A 15,234-nucleotide genomic window follows, 5' to 3' on the forward strand; every position below is an offset into this window, starting at 1 on the left:
CCACACACTAACCACCCCACCATCGCCACTTTCTCATTTCCACAGCAATTATGTTGCAGATTTGTAAAACTTCATCTAGGCTACATCTGGAATATTGCATACAGTTCTGGTCGCCCATTATAGGAAGGATGTCGAGGATTTGGAGATGGTGAAGAAGAGGTTTACCAGGATGCTGCCTGGATTAGAGTGCATGTGCTGTAACGAGAGGCAGGACAAACTTGAGTTGTTTTCTCCGGAGAACTGTAAGCCAAGTGGAGATCTGATAAAGGATTATTATAACATTATTATTATTATTATTATTATTATTATTATTATAAGATAGAGTAGGTAATATCTTTTTCCTAAGGTTGAAATGTCTCATACCCGAGGACATGCATTCAAGTTAAGTGGATAAATTTCAAAGGAGATGAGAGGGGCAAGTTTTTTTTTACACAGAGAGTGTGGTGGGTGCCTGGAATGTGCTGCCTGGGTCGTCAAGTCAAGTCTAGTCACTTTTTATTGTCATTCCGACCATAACTGCTGATACAGTACACAGAAAAAACAAGGCAATGTTTTTCAAGACCATGGTGCTGCCTGAAACAGTACAAAAACTAGACTGAACTACATAAAAACAACACTGGAAAAAACTACGCTAGACTACAGACCTACCCAGGACTGCATAAGGTGCGGGTGTTAGAGACAGAAACGATAGAGACTTTTAAGGGATGTTTAGATAGGCATATAAATGTGAGGAAAATATAAAGTTAGTGTAGGTGGAAGGGATAAGTTTAGTTAGCTATTTGATTACTAATTTAATTGGTTTGGCACAACATTGTGGGCCATGTACAGTTCTATGTCTTGTGATCTATGTTCTAACATTTAGACTTGGAAACAATTATTTACCTTTACCATATCTACCAATGACTTCTTCCAAAGCCAGGGACTCTCAGTGGAGCTCAATCATTTAAAGGCTCATAAGCATGAACTGTAGGAAACATGGGAAATATCCCAGCTATTCAAGTTGCAGAGACCCTTAGTTGATTGTAGACCAATTGTCAGTGCCAGTACAGACGTAAGGTGATGCAAAACTTGATTGCAATAAAAGTCATTTTTCAGTTTAATCAAAATTCTAATGAAGGGTTGTGCTGCTCACTCAACAGAATGAATGGTTCATTTAACACAAATTACATTTGAAAGTGTAATTATTTGAAGAACTCTTAAAAAGTGAATTGTTAGGTAAGTGAGCAAGAATCTTCATCTAGCCTTCAAGCTCCGGACTCCCATCAAGTCCCTTCAGGTCATTTATAATTCCAGTCCTGTTGAGGAAAATGCAATTAATTTTATTTTATTGTGCATTAGATTTGATTTGATTATGATTTGGTATTATAGATAGAAATACATTGGGACACCACACGTCCCATTTGAATTAATACAATCATCTTATGAATTGAAAGGCTAGACTCATCTTTATCTAGTATGCAACATCATGAGAGTGATTTGTTTGGAATTGTTACACTAGCATATTAATTATCTAGTGTGCTAGGGGACAGAGGGAAAGTAAGAATAGGAAGGGGAAGGAGAAAATAGACAATGGGGCTGAGAATCTGAGAGAAATAGAAGGCACTGAGTGAGAATTAGGATATTAGAGTGCTTGGAGGAGGAAATTGAGGAGGTCAAGATTCAAAATTAAAAACACAATAAGAACACAATAATAAAAATCACAATAAATATCAACACTGTCATGAGCCCTGGTCCTCTTTGGTGTGCCAAAGAGCATTGGACTTCTCGGTTTCTCGAGCACTTGTATTTACTAATTGTTCTCTTAACTGGAGTCATAAAGCCTTTGTGTTCTGTTTAATCTTGTCAGGTTAGTTATGACTGGCATGGGTTTTCAGTTTACTGGGTGTGTGTGTGTGTGTGTGTGTGTGTGTGTGTGTGTGTGTGTGTGTGTGTGTGTGTGTGTGTGTGTGTGTGTGTGTGTGTGTGTGTGTGTGTGTGTGTGTGTGTGTGTGTGTGTGTGTGTGTGTGTGTGTGTGTGTGTGTGTGTGTGTGGTGTGTGTAACCTACAGACATCACATCAAGTCCTTGGAGCACTTCCACATAAGCTGCCTTCAGTCCATCCTGGGAATTACTTGACGTGAGTGGGTGCCTCAAACTGAAATACTTGTAAAGACCAACTGCAGAAGTATTGAGGCCATGATCACCCAGCGTCAGCTGCAGTGGCTGGGGCATGTGATAAGGATAACCCCATGTCAGCTACCCTGCAGAGTGTTATACGGCCAGCTACATCATGGTCGATGCTCAGCTGGAGGGCTGAAGAAGCGCTATAAGGATCAGATGAAGAATGCTTTAAGGAAGTGCAAGATCAGACCTGAGGACCTGGAGGTCATCGCTGCTGATCGTAACACCTGGCGACAGCTGTGTAGGGATGAGGTTTGTATTCTGGAGATGGAAAGAACAACCAGAAGACAGCAGAAGAGAGCCAGGAGAAATGCAGCCATGGTTGCCATCACTACCACCCCTACCACATATACATGTCCCATCTGCAATAGGATAGGACTGTATAGTCATCAAAGATCTCACCGTCAAAGGAGTGGACGTCGTCATTCCAATGGACAACAGAAGAAGAAGTGTGTGTGAGTGCACGCATCAGTTTCTCGTTTCATTTTGAGAATGATTCATCTCACGGTATTGCTTGGTCAAGCTACCGAAGTTCTGTTGGGGTTCTGAAGAATAAACCCTTGTTTCTGTCTCAAAGTGGGAGTTTGTCATTCCTCCACACCTTGGCTCAGTCATCTGTCAGCAAACATTGTGACAAATACATAACTTTCTAAACATAGATCGATTTCATGTCTATAAAGTGAGAGTAAGTATTTGTGATTTTTACTGAAATCACAATTGGAATGATAAGACCCAAGGAAGTGGGAGGGAATCCACATTGTTCTATTTTTGCTACTCAAACTGAAGAAATACTGAGATATTATCTTGGCTGTCAACAAAATTTATGGCCCTCTATTTCCAAACTGTAATACTCTATGAAATCATATGTTTGAGTTTGATGGTCGAGTAGTAAGAATGTGTTAGAGGCCAGTTTCTGACTACTGCATTGCAAATTCTGCTGGTACTGGGAGTTAATGTTATAGCAGGTAGGATCCCTTGATTACCTGTGATGTGGCTCCAAGTTTTGTTGGGCAAATTGCCCAGTGAAATGCCTGTAACTTGCACAGGAGGGAGCCCAATTATATGTAACAACATATGAATAAATCTGTAATTGGTATACTCTGCTTTAAAAACCAGAGGCTTCAAAGAAATATTGTTCACATTATTAACCATTAAAATGAATCCCCTGGATAAAGAAAAACTATGGAAATCCCTGTGTAGCACACACAACATGCTGGAAGAACTCAACAAGTCAGGCAGCATTTATGGAAAAAACAGATGAAGTTTGAGATACTTCTGCAGGACTGAAAAGGAAGGGGGAAGTTGTCTGAATAAAAAGGTAGAGGAGAGGCAGGACGATAGGTAGAAGGCGATAAGTGAAGCCAGGTGAGTGGGAAAGGTAAAGGGCTGGAGAAGAAAGAATCAGATAGGAGAAGAGAATGGACCATGAGTTCCAGGGGAAGGTGCTGGGCAGGTGAGAAAAGGTAAAACGACAGAGTGGGGAAAAGAAGAAAAGAGGGGGAAGGAGAAAATTACTGAAAAGAAAAATCAATATTGATACCATCAGGTTGGAGGGTACCCAGACAGAGTAGAAGTGTTGCTCCTCCACCCTGAGGGTGGCCTCATCTTGGCACACAAGCAGGCCATGGACCGACATATTGGAATGAGAATGGGAATTAAAATGTTTGGCCATTGGAAAACTCTGGAGCCAAATCCCAGTATGCTGGATCAAATAGCTGTGATTCAACTGGCTTGATGCTCTATTTTCAAACCAGTACACTGGACCTAAACAAAACAGGCCAGGAAAATAGCCTTTTATTTGCAGCCACACTGAAGCCTATCATTTGTCAGGGACAATTCTCTTTTCGTGATGCTTATATGTGCAAAGTAAATCTGTAGTCACAACGTTCTTGCAATGAACTGACAGTTGTTTCCTTTGGACTGAACTATCTTAACTTCCCACCCTTTCTCTCTCTTGGCATTACAGGCTGACATGTCAGCAGGGCTCCAGAGAGCATTCTGCTGGTGACAAATTGGACACGCCACATTCTTCCACTTGCCGTGTCTTCATCAGCATGCTGCCTGTCGGCTCCGCTCCAGGGCTGTCTGAAGCAGCAGGAGCAGTCAGTCTCTAACTGCCGATTAGGGCTGTCTCGGTGACATCATGTTGCACTGAACACTTTGTGTGCTTCTCGCCTCCTCTGCTAGTTACGTTTCCAGGCCCCTGCACTGTCACAGGAAAGCAGCAACCATCATCAAAGACCTCCTCGACTCAGGCCATGCTCCCTTCTCACTGCTGCCATTAGGAAGAAGGTACAGGAGCCTCAGGACCCACACCTGCAGGTTTAGGAACGGTTACTACCCCTCAGACATCAGGCTTCTGAACCAAAGAGGATAACTTCGCTCACTCCAAAACTGAACTGTTCCCACAAACTATCGACTCACTTTCAAGGATTCTTTCTTCTTATGTTCTCAACATTTATTACTACTTTATTATTATGATTGCTGTAAAGCCCTGGTTCCCATCTTTACTGTTTTGCTGCAGGTATTATTATTTTGTTCATTTTTTCTATTTAGATTTGCATTTTGTTTTCCTATCCACATTAGCTGCTTGACCATCTTGTTAGAAACTTAGAAGCTTAGAAAACCTACAGCACAGTACAGGCCCTTTGGCCCACAAAGCTGTGCAGAACATGTCTCTACCTCAGAAATTACTAGGATTGATCATAGCCCTGTATTTTCTAACCTCTATGTACCTATCCAAAAATTCTTAAAAGACCCTACAGTATCCATCTCCAGCACTGTTGCCGGCAGCCCATTCCACGCACTCACCACTCCCTGTGTAAAAAATTTAACCCTGACATCTCCTCTGTACATACTACCCAGCACCTTAAACCTGTGCCCTGTTGTGGCAGACATTTCAGTCCTGGGAAAAAGCTTCTGACCATCTATACAATCAATGACTCTCATCATCTTATACACCTCTATCAGGTCACCTCTCACCCTCCGTCGCTCCAAGTAGAATAGGCTGAGTTCACTCAACCTGTTTTCATAAGACATGCTCCCCAATCCAGGCAACATCCTTGTAAATCTCCTCTGCACCCTTTCTATGGCTTCCACATCCTTCCTGTAGTGAGGCAACCAGAACTGAGCACAGTACTCCAAGTGGGGTCTGACCAAGGTCCTATATAGCTGTAACATTACCTCTCGGCTTCTAAATTCAATTTCATGATTGATGAAGCCCAACACACCATACGCCTTTTTAAGCACAGAGTCAATCTGCACAGCTGCTTTGAGCATCCTATGGACTCGGATCCCAAGATCCCTCTGATCCTCCACTCCACTCTTACCACTAATGCTATCTTCTACCATCATACTTGACCTACCAAAATGAACAACTTCATACTTATCTGGGTTGAACTCCATCTGCCACTTCTCAGCCCAGTTTTACATCCTATCAATGACCCACTGTAACCTCTGACAGCCCTCCACACTATCCACAACACCTCCAACCTTTGTATTATCAGCAAATTTATGAACCTATCCCTCCACTTCCTCATCCAGGTCATTTATAAAAATCACAAAGAGTCGGGGTCCTAGAATAGATCCCTGAGGCATACCACCATTGACTGACCTCCATGCAGAATATGACCCGTCTACAACCACACTTTGCCTTCTGTGGGCAAGCCAGTTCTGGATCCACAAAGCAATGTCCCCTTGGATCCCATGCCTCCTTACTTTCTCAAAAAGCCTTGCATGGGGTACCTTATCAAATGCCTTGCTGAAAACCATATACACTACATCTACTGGTCTTTCTTTATCAAAGTGTTTAGTCAATCCCTCAAAAAATTCTGTCAGGCTCCTAAGGAATGACCTACCTTTGATAAAGCCATTCCTAATCATGTTATACCTCTCCAAATGTTTGTAAAGGGGGTTTCTTCTTTTTTCTTTGTTACTGTTGGGAAAGGGTTTCTTTGTTTTGTGAAAAGTGGGAATGTTTCTTTGTTGCGAGAGAGTGCTGGAAGCTTGTTTGTTAAAATTTACTGATAACGAGAATGGTATTCCTTTGTAAACCAAATGGGGATTAATGTTCTTTCTTCTGAGTCTGTAAGCTTTTGTTGTCGGGCTTTTGGGCAGATCGGCGCAAGGGGGTTGAGAGAGAGAGGACGCAATGCTGAAAACTGGGCGAGGATCGGACCCCAAGCGGGGGTCTGAGGCCGGGAGGTACTCCGAGGAGGGGGGATGAAGCTAGATGTGCTTGGTTGACCACTTGGAGGGTCCTGAGCTGCGAGTCGAGGAGTTCGGAGGGGATCGAATGGTGGCCAGAAGACTTCAGAAATTGAGCTCCAACGATTGTGCACGAAGTGGTTTGGACTTTGATAAGTTTGGTGCCTTTTCTTTATTTTTTCTCTTTATATATACTGTATCGTTATTAATCACTTAGTTATAGTAACCTTTATAAATTGTACTCATTTAATCGCTTATGGTGTACTGTCTGTTTTTGGGCGAGGTGGGGACATCACACAGCATCCACACCAGCTGATTACCCAGTTTGGCGGGGCCAAAGGGTGCTCCCCCTAGATGAGAATGAGCTGAGCGAGCCTGAGGCGACCCAGGGGGTTACATTGTGAGGTGCTCGTCCGGGGTTGATTTCTGTGGAAGCTGTGTGATCACCCTCTTTAAATTGTGTCTGCGGCGAAGAGCTGGTGTGCCTTTGTGGGTGTGCGATTGCTGGTTATCACTGCGTGTGTGTTGGGTGGGGTGGCTGCTGTTGGTTGCCTGGAGGTCGTTGTTCGAGTTCCGACTAGCGCTGACGAAATGGTGGTGGGACCATGAGCTGTCCGTACTGTTTGGAGAGTGAGGAGTGACAGGATGGGATGTTTCAGCAGTGGTGGGCTCCGCCCGGTTTTTGGAATAATGTCCAGCCCTAAAGGGGCGGAGGCATGGGCGGAGCGGACCCCTCAGTTGTTGGATGAGTGGCAGTGCTTGGCTGAGGAAAAGCGACAGGGACGGGTTGAAAGTTTGAGTAGGCGGGCTGGTGACTTTGTTAGAACTGTCGGGCACAATTACCTCGAAGTGACAGCTGCCAGTTCTGGGAAAGTGTGGGAAAATGCGTGTGGTTCGACTGGAAGTCAAATGCCGCAGCTGGGGGGGGCTTATCATATCCGTGGCAGGAGATTGGTGGAAAGTTTTTAGGGTATCCCTTTTGCCTAGGGGGGCAGATAAATTGCTTGTGGTGCTAAGGGGATCTGTCAAGGGGATCAGTTGTTCCGTTGATTTGAGAGATGTCGGGAAACTTAGAGGAGGCCCAGTGGGGGAACGGCTTGGGGTCTCTGGGGGAAGCACGTTCCCAGCAATGTACCAAGGAACTCCCGAAAGGAGCAGACCCTATTCCTGAAGGCTTAGAGGGACCAAGCGCACAGGTGTTGTTACGGATGGATGGAAGTCAAGTTAAAGCCATCCTCGGCACCTGGGCGCCGGTTAAGTTACTGTACAGTTTGTTTTATTACCGTTATTGGAAGCATTTACCCTTGACAACATTGAGGACACTGGAGATACCAATGCTGGTGATTATCCAGACGAGGGTTGTTGGTCAGTGAAGATGGAGTTCTTAGAGGCAAATGTGGAGGAGACTGAGATTCATGAATCATTAACGCTGATGTGTCCGGACCCTGTTCGGACGGGCAGCGTTTCTGTTCTGGAGAGAACGGGTGTCCTGCTGGTGTGCTTGGGGGCCTGCCCGGAGGAGGCGGGTGAGCGCTGTTTGGAGGCATTGTCGATGCACTCAGAGTTTCGAGCTGCTTGTGCGGACGTGTGTAGCAGCATTGGGCCGATACCGAATTCAAACAAGAGCCAGTGGTGGTACGGCCTGGGGGAAGTATCTGAGGGTGAGACCCTCTTAGTGGACGCTGTGAAATACCACGAGGGAGGGGAGTTGACTGCTGAAGACACCTCGGAGAGAGAGAGATTGCGGCGACTGGCCCCTACAGTCGTGGAAGACGTAGGCAGCGTGTGTGTGGATTATATTGCGCTGAAGATGCGCACTGTCAGTGACCAGAATATGGCCCTGAGGGCTGAAGAGGCGATGGCTTGTCTGAGTGGTGTGAAGTGGTTTAAGGTGCTGGATCTGAGGAGTGGACGTTGCCAGATCCCGATGAGTGGGGCCAACAAGGAGAAGATGGCCGTTATAAATTCCCTAGGAGTTTTTGGGTCCGAAAAGATGCTACAGGGCATATCTGGAGCCCTTGCAACCTTCCTGCGGGGCAGGCGGAAGACCATAGGGGATGTGGAGGCGTTTGGAGTTTTGGTGTATGTGGATGATCTCTTGGTATTTGGATTTGCCTCAGGAGAATATGAAGTGAGGTCGTTGCAGGAGCAGCTGAGAATTACCGCGTTAAAGTGTTTTCTGGACACGTGCCAGGGCTGGCGAAGGTCGCAGCTCGAGAGTGACTGTCTCTATGGAATCAACTTTGAAATGAAGACGGAGAGACTGGAGAAAGTGATCTGGAACCATTCGGAAGACTTACAAGTTGGAGAGAATGAAGAAAGTTGTCTGACTGAGGGTAATAGCAAACTGAGAACCCGGAGAGGGGAGTTTGCGGAGGTGAAGAAATTACAGACAAATCTCAGAAGAGAGAAGCGGAAGCTTGAAGGGAACCTGAAGATGACCATCGACAGTTCAAATGAAGTGCAAAACCTGAAAGTTGATCTGGAAGAAGTTATGAGGAAGAAAAAGCTGGAGAGAAGTGCAGTGAATACTGAACAGGAGGCTGAAGACTGCGGGAGCAGTGCAGGCCACATGCTTCCATTTGGAGAAGATCAAACAGCAGCTACCAATCACAGAAACAAGGAAGAATACAGATTCGATGGATGATGTGCTGGATGTGTGGTACATGCTGCCTTTTGCTGACTTTCCCTCGATTGAGGAAGAGACCTTTGGCCCTTCTCCCATTGAGTCAGGTGTAGCGGGGAGGGTTGGCTGTGTGCAGTGTGGGGCATGAGTGAGAGGTTGAGAGAGGAGTTGGTAGTGGGCCCAAGGTATCCCCAGTTGTGTCCGAGCCTGAAGGGTTTAGGTGAGGGGGTACGGAGGCCTCAGAAGGGTTAGGGAACTCCCAGATAGTTGGCCTAAGTAGCGCTTGAGGAACAGGGCGTGAGGTTTACTGTGTGGGGAGGAGATGTCACTGCTTGTGCTTGGGTTACGGTGTGTTGGCAGGAAAGGTGGCGAGTTATTTAGTAGTCATGAGGATATGACTTTTATTTGGTGGAGGGAGAGTGTAAAGGGGGTTTCTTCTTTTTTCTTTGTTACTGTTGGGAAAAGGTTTCCTTGTTTTGTGAAAAGCAGGAATGTTTCTTTGTTGCGAGAGAGTGCTGGAAGCTTGTTTGTTAAAATTTACTGATAACGAGAATGGTATTCCTTTGTAAACCAAATGGGGATTAATGTTCTTTCTTCTGAGTCTGTAAGCTTTTGTTGACGGGCTATTGTGCAGATCGGCGCAAGGAGGTTGAGAGAGAGGACGCAATGCTGTAAGCTGGGCGAGGATCGGACCCCAAGCGGGGGTCCGAGGCTGGGAGGTTCTCCGAGGAGGGGGGATGAAGCTAGATGTGCTTGGTTGACCACTCGGAGGGTCCTGAGCTGCGAGTCGAGGAGTTCGGAGGGGATCGAATGGTGGCCAGGAGAATTCAGTAATTGAGCTCCAACGGTTGGGCACGAAGTGGTTTGGACTTTGATAAGTTTGGCGCCTTTTCTTTATTTTTTTCTCTTTATATATACTGTATCATTATTAATCACCTAGTTATAGTAACCTTTATAAATTGTACTCATTTAATCGCTTATGGTGTACTGTCTGTTTTTGGGCGAGGCAGGGACATCACACAGCATCCACACCAGCTGATTACCCAGTTTGGCAGGGCCGAAGGCTGCTCCCCCTAGATGAGAACGAGCTGAGCGAGCCTGAGGCGACCCAGGGGGTTACATGTTCATAAATCCTGCCTCTCAGGATCTTCTCAGTCAACTTACCAACCACTGAGATAAGACTCATTGGTCTATAATTTCCTGGGCTATCTCTACTCCCTTTCTTGAATAAAGAAACAATATTCACAACCCTCCAAACCTCCAGAACCTCTCCCGTCCCCATTGATGATGCAGAGATCATCGCCAGAGGCTCAACAATCTCCTCCCTCGCCTCCCACAGTAACCTGGGGTTTATCTCATCCGGTCCCAGAGACTTATCCAACTGGATGCTTTCCATAAGAACCTCTTTCTTAATATCTACAGGCTCAAGCTTTTCAGTCCGCTGCAAGTCATCCCTACAATCACCAAGATCCTTTTCCATAGTGAATACTGAAATAAAGTATTCATTAAGTACCTCTGCTATTTCCTTCCGTTCCATACACACTTTCCTATTGTCACACTTGATAGGTCCTATTCTTTCACGTCTTATCCTCAAGCTCTTCACATACTTGCAGAATGCCTTGGAGTTTTCCTTAATCCTGCTCGTCAAGGTCTTATCATGGCCCCTTCTGTCTCTACTAATTTCCTTCTTAAACTCCTTTCTGTTAGCCGTATAATCTTCTAGATCTCTAACAATACCTAGCTCTCTGAATCTTTTGTAAGCTTTTCTTCTTGACCAGATTTATTACAGCCTTTGTACACCACAGTTCCTGTACCTACCATAACTTACCTGTCTCATTGGAACATACGTATACAGAACTCCACACAAATATTCCCTGAACATTTGCCACATTTCTTCTGTTTCCAATTTAAGCTTCCAGTTTCCTGCCTAATAGTCTCATAATTCCCGTTACTCCAATTAAACACTTTTCTAACTTGTCTGTTCCTATCTCTCTCCAATGCTATTCTAAAGGAGATAGAATTATGATCACTATCTCCAAAATGCTCTCTTACTGAGAGATCTGACACCTGACCAGGTTCATTTCCCAATATCAATTCAAGTACAGTCTTTCCTCTTGGAGTCTTATCTACATATTGTGTCAAGAAACCTTCCTGAATACACCTAACAAACTCCACCCCATCAAAACCCCTTACTCCAGTGGGATTCCAATCGATATTTGGGAAATTAAAATCTCCCATCACAACTGTTATTATTCTCTGTAGTTTCTCATTGATCCTGTTGTGCTTCTTTGTATTTATTGTGAATGCCCACAAGAAAATGAGTCTCAGGCTTATACATGTATTTTGATTATAAAGTTATTTTGAACTTTGGATTTCAGTGATGGAAAATGCAATGTGGGAAATGACTGGAAGAGGAGAAAAGATGCCACGGATGTTCAACCATCAGATGCTCCCTCTCACATAAGAAGCTACTGATGGGGTTTAAACATTGCTAACTCATGCCCAGAGTACAGGTGGCTCTGGAGCAGATTCTGTCGGTGATCACTGGTGAAGGAATAGTACTTCCTGTTCATCTTGTTGATGGCTTCAGGCTTAACTCGCTGTGTTGAGGATGGGGGTTTGAACGAGTAGAGCAAGGCTCATAACCCGATCTGACAGAAGAATCCTCTTTGACACTCAGAGTGAAAAATTGGTTTGGTCATGCCTGTTTTTTGGTGCTTTCACTATTACATTAATGTGTGGCATTGTGCTTTCAAACTAGTCATAGTTTGTTTAAATAGTTCAATTGTTCCATTTAATGTCAGAGAATGTATACAACATACAACTTGAAATTCTGGATCTCCACCGATATCCTTGAAACAGATAGCACCCACAAAGAATGAATGACAGAAAAATACGTCAGAACAGCAAAGCCCCGCCTCTTTCCACACACAATCAGCATCAATCTTCCCCCTCCCCTCCTCTCCGACAAATTATTCAGCAGAAAGCATCAGCATTCCCACCAGTCATCATGCAAGCAACAGCAAAGCCCCAAAGAGAGACCAGGGTCTACAGTCCATCAAAAGCTGACTCCAACATTTTGACATCCCACAGGCTCTATCTCTCGCTAACAAGGGAGAGACAGAGATCACTCCTTCCACAGCAGCAGGGGAGTTAGCAGTTGTTTCAATGTTACAGTCAGTCTGAAGTGTTGCTGCTTAATTTGACTTCCTCGACTTGAGAATAGGCAAATCGATTACCAAGTGCAGAAGTCTCTGCCAGCCTCTCACGGTCTTCGATGTTCCGGCACGCACTGCACTTCAGGGCATGACACTGGCAAGTGTTTATGTCCACAGGGTAGCGCAGGACCTGAAGTTGCTCAACTTCAGGCCAAACCCGGACATACTGAAGCAAAACTGATCAGCGAGCTCCAAGAACAGGAACACACCGTCCTGCAGAGCTGCAATTTTTGAGTGCCACTGAAGATCAAAGATTCTGATAGGATCCCAGCCTGAAAAGGAAAATAGAGGCATTAGAATGGGAAGCATTTAACAGTTTTGCTGATGAACTGAGAGTAGTCATCCTCAAGAGCTACCTTTAGCTGCCCCTTCACGAGCAGAATCTTTCACATCTACTTATTTGTTAGTTGAGAAACAGCAGAGTTCCAAACATTCCAACACTTCCAGCACTTCCAACCCTTCCAGTCCTTCCAATCCTTCCAGCCCTTCCAATCCTTCCAACCCTTCCAGCCCTTCCAACCCCTCCAACCCTTCCAGTCCTTCCAGCCCTTCCAACCCTTCCAGTCCTTCCAACCCTTCCAACCCTTCCAATCCTTCCAATCCTTCCAGCCCTTCCAGTCCTTCCAGCCCTTCCAACCCTTCCAGTCCTTCCAACCCTTCCAATCCTTCCAATCCTTCCAGCCCTTCCAATCCTTCCAATCCTTCCAGCCCTTCCAGCCCTGCCAGTCCTTCCAGTCCTTCCAACCCTTCCAACCCTTCCAGTCCTTCCAGCCCTTCCAACCCTTCCAACCCTTCCAGTCCTTCCAACCCTTCCAATCCTTCCAGTCCTTCCAGCCCTTCCAACCCTTCCAATCCTTCCAATCCTTCCAGCCCTTCCAACCCTTCCAGTCCTTCCAACCCTTCCAACCCTTCCAGTCATTCCAGTCCTTCCAACCCTTCCAGTCCTTCCAACCCTTCCAACCCTTCCAATCCTTCCAATCCTTCCAACCCTTCCAACCCTTCCAACCCTTCCAATCCTTCCAGTCCTTCCAGCCCTTCCAACCCTTCCAATCCTTCCAGCCCTTCCAACCCTTCCAGTCCTTCCAACACTTCCAACCCTTCCAGTCCTTCCAGTCCTTCCAGTCCTTCCAGTCCTTCCAACCCTTCCAACCCTTCCAGTCCTTCCAATCCTTCCAGTCCTTCCAGCCCTTCCAACCCTTCCAATCCTTCCAGTCCTTCCAGTCCTTCCAACCCTTCCAGCCCTTCCAGTCCTTCCAACCCTTCCAACCCTTCCAACCCTTCCAGTCCTTCCAGCCCTTCCAACCCTTCCAACCCTTCCAGTCCTTCCAACCCTTCCAATCCTTCCAACCCTTCCAACCCTTCCAACCCTTCCAGCCCTTCCAGCTCTTCAACCCCTTCCAGCCCTTCCAGCCCTTCCAACCCTTCCAGTCCTTCCAGCCCTTCCAACCCTTCCAACCCTTCCAACCCTTCCAGCTCTTCAACCCCTTCCAACCCTTCCAGCCCTTCCAACCCTTCCAGCCCTTCCAACCCTTCCAACCCTTCCAGCTCTTCAACCCTTCCAGCCCTTCCAGCTCTTCAACCCCTTCCAACCCTTCCAGCCCTTCCAACCCTTCCAGCCCTTCCAGCTCTTCAACCCTTCCAGCCCTTCCAGCTCTTCAACCCCTTCCAACCCTTCCAGCCCTTCCAACCCTTCCGGCCCTTCCAGCCCTTCCAGTCCTTCCAGCCCTTCCAGCCCTTCCAGTCCTTCCAGCCCTTCCAGTCCTTCCAGCCCTTCCAGTCCTTCCAGCCCTTCCAGTCCTTCCAGTCCTTCCAGCTCTTCAACCCCTTCCAACCCTTCCAGCCCTTCCAACACCTCCAACCCTTCCAGTCCTTCCAACCCTTCCAATCCTTCCAGTCCTTCCAGCCCTTCCAACCCTTCCAGTCCTTCCAGCCCTTCCAACCCTTCCAATCCTTCCAGTCCTTCCAGCCCTTCCAACCCTTCCAATCCTTCCAGTCCTTCCAACCCTTCCAACCCTTCCAACCATTCCAGCCCTTCCAGTCCTTCCAGCCCTTCCAGCCCTTCCAGCCCTTCCAACCCTTCCAGTCCTTCCAGCCCTTCCAACCCTTCCAACCCTTCCAGTCCTTCCAACCCTTCCAGTCCTTCCAGTCCTTCCAGCCCTTCCAACCCTTCCAGCCCTTCCAGTCCTTCCAACCCTTCCAACCCTTCCAACCCTTCCAACCCTTCCAACCCTTCCAACCCTTCCAGCCCTTCCAGCCCTTCCAACCCTTCCAATCCTTCCAGTCATTCCAACCCTTCCAACCCCTCCAACCCTTCCAGCCCTTCCAGTCCTTCCAGCCCTTACAACCCTTCCAACCCTTCCAACCCTTCCAACCCTTCCAACCCTTCCAGCCCTTCCAACCCTTCCAACCCTTCCAGCCCTTCCAGCCCTTCCAACCCTTCCAACCCTTCCAACCCTTCCAGCCCTTCCAGCTCTTCAACCCCTTCCAGTCCTTCCAGCTCTTCAACCCCTTCCAACCCTTCCAGCCCTTCCAACCCTTCCAACCCTTCCAACCCTTCCAGCTCTTCAACCCCTTCCAACCCTTCCAGCCCTTCCAACCCTTCCAGTCCTTCCAGCCCTTCCAACCCTTCCAACCCTTCCAGCTCTTCAACCCCTTCCAACCCTTCCAGCCCTTCCAACCCTTCCAGCCCTTCCAGCTCTTCAACCCCTTCCAACCCTTCCAGCCCTTCCAACCCTTCCAGCCCTTCCAACCCTTCCAGTCCTTCCAGCCCTTCCAGTCCTTCCAGCCCTTCCAGTCCTTCCAGCCCTTCCAGTCCTTCGTCCTTCCAGCTCTTCAACCCCTTCCAACCCTTCCAGCCCTTCCAACACCTCCAACCCTTCCAGTCCTTCCAACCCTTCCAACCCTTCCAACCCTTCCAACCCTTCCAACCCTTCCAGCCCTTCCAGTCCTTCCAGTCCTTCCAACCCTTCCAACCCTTCCAGCCCTTCCAACCCTTCCCAGTCCTTCCAGTCCTTCCAACCCTCC

This window comes from Hypanus sabinus, chromosome 2 (assembly GCF_030144855.1).
Source record: "Hypanus sabinus isolate sHypSab1 chromosome 2, sHypSab1.hap1, whole genome shotgun sequence".
In the NCBI taxonomy this organism is placed as follows: Eukaryota; Metazoa; Chordata; class Chondrichthyes; order Myliobatiformes; family Dasyatidae; genus Hypanus; species Hypanus sabinus.